Source organism: Myiozetetes cayanensis, unplaced genomic scaffold, assembly GCF_022539395.1.
Source record: "Myiozetetes cayanensis isolate MyiCay16 unplaced genomic scaffold, myiCay2020 scf41, whole genome shotgun sequence".
Lineage (NCBI taxonomy): Eukaryota > Metazoa > Chordata > Aves > Passeriformes > Tyrannidae > Myiozetetes > Myiozetetes cayanensis.
The window spans coordinates 1,077,267-1,079,037 of record NW_026087643.1 but is presented as its reverse complement, the minus strand read 5'-3'; the positions used below and the strand labels follow the sequence as shown (position 1 = coordinate 1,079,037).

Genomic DNA, 1,771 nt, shown 5'->3' with positions numbered 1-1,771 from the left:
CTCAGGAATTCTGGGATTCTGTGATTCAGCCAAGAGTGTTTAGAGGGGAATTGCTTTGTACCAGGGGTAGTCAGCTGCTTAAGACAGGCTGGGATGAAGGAGAGAAGGAAAAAGACAAAAGAAGCAGCAAACTTGTGCTGAGATCAAAGCTGGGCCTCAAAGAGAGTCTAAAGCCCAAGAGCAGAGGAGCCCTGCCTAGAAAGGTGATGCCTAAATCCAAGTGAGCGCTGGTGCCGACCCTCACAGCTGGATGTCCAGGCTGAAACCTCAGGGGTATGAGCAGCCTGACCCAATTTGTCAGGAAAGAGCTTGAAGTGGGGCCCTGGAGGGCAAGGACTGGCCCCACCTGGTCAAGTGGGACACTCCTCAACACCGGCTGCGTCATCATCCCCTTGGTGCTGACGTGTCGTTTTCCTTGGAAACATTTTGGCCTCTAATAGTGTCACTTGAAAGGAGCCCGGGAGGCTGACTGGGCACGGCCCGGCCAGGGAAATGAAAAGGCAGCGTTGCAGGGCAAAAATAAAAACACTAATTTTTTTTAATTGGGATGTTTTGCATGCGAGATGAGCTTGGGAAACACGTTCCATGTGCAAAGGCGCTTCTGGGCCCGGGGCTGTGCGGGGCTGTATAAAAGCCCGTCCAAGTGAAGGCTCCTCATCCACTTCTCCTGCCTTCTCCTCCTCGGTGAACCAGGTGAGCAGCAAGTGCGTTCCTCTCTGTCTATTCTGTGTCTTTTTTCTCCTTCTCTTCTGGTTTCCTCTGGGTCTTTACCTTGGATATGTTTTGCTGAGACGGTTCGTGCTCATCTCTGCTCTCTTTGCCACACTGGAGGGAATGGGGAGAAGGTCTTGGCTGTGTTTGTAGGGCCCTATTGGGGACTGTAACAGCTAAGGTTCTCTTCTTCCCTATTTAGGCTGTCCCTTCTTCTCAGTCTATGTTCTTTCTCCTGCTGAGCATCATCTCAGGCTGTGCCTCATGCTCTACCCATGCCATCCCTACTCCCTCGTCTCTCTCTCTGCCAGGTCTGCCACCCACAGCCATGTCCTGCTACGACCTGTGCCGTCCCTGCGGGCCCACCCCGCTGGCCAACAGCTGCAACGAGCCCTGCGTGAGGCAGTGCCAGGACTCCCGGGTGGTGATCCAGCCCTCGCCCGTGGTGGTGACCCTGCCCGGGCCCATCCTGAGCTCCTTCCCCCAGAACACCGCCGTGGGCTCCACCACCTCCGCCGCCGTGGGCAGCATCCTGAGCGAGTCCGGTGTCCCCATCAACTCTGGGGGCTACGGCCTGGGTAGCCTCGGTGGCCTTGGTGGCTTTGGTGGGCGCTACTATGGCCGGAGGTGCCTGCCCTGCTAAAGCCGGGCCTGAGTCCAGCGAGTGCCTCGCCCAGGGAGCCCAAAGCCGGACTGAGGATGGAGCTGCTGGCCAGCGCTTCCACAAGGCTGGGAGGCAAACGTGGCCAGCTGATGTTTTGTGCTTGTCCTGCTCTCTTCTGCTCCTCGTGAGCCCCTCGTGTTGTCCCCTGCTGTGCTGTGCCGTGGGTTCCCCCTGACTCCAGCGGAGCGGGGTCCTGCCCGTGGCTGTGGGAGGCACTGTGTGTCCCACTGCTGGGCAGGGCTGTCTCGGTGCCAGCTGCCCCTCTGAGCAGCCTGGGCCGGGTCCCTTCCAACGTCCACTGCTTTTTTTCTGTCTTTAAACCCATTAAAGTTCATGTTGCATTGTATCTCGAGTCTCCTCGTGTTCCTTCCCTCCTGGGACACCCAGCTGAGGGAA

At 57.6% G+C, this 1,771-nt stretch overlaps 1 pseudogene; it reads left to right on the top strand.

Annotated features, from left to right (window-relative positions):
- Window positions 1-563: 563 nt before the first annotated feature.
- LOC126647819 (feather beta keratin-like) lies at window positions 564-1,354 on the top strand (annotated as a pseudogene).
- The last annotated feature ends 417 nt before the right edge of the window (window positions 1,355-1,771 follow it).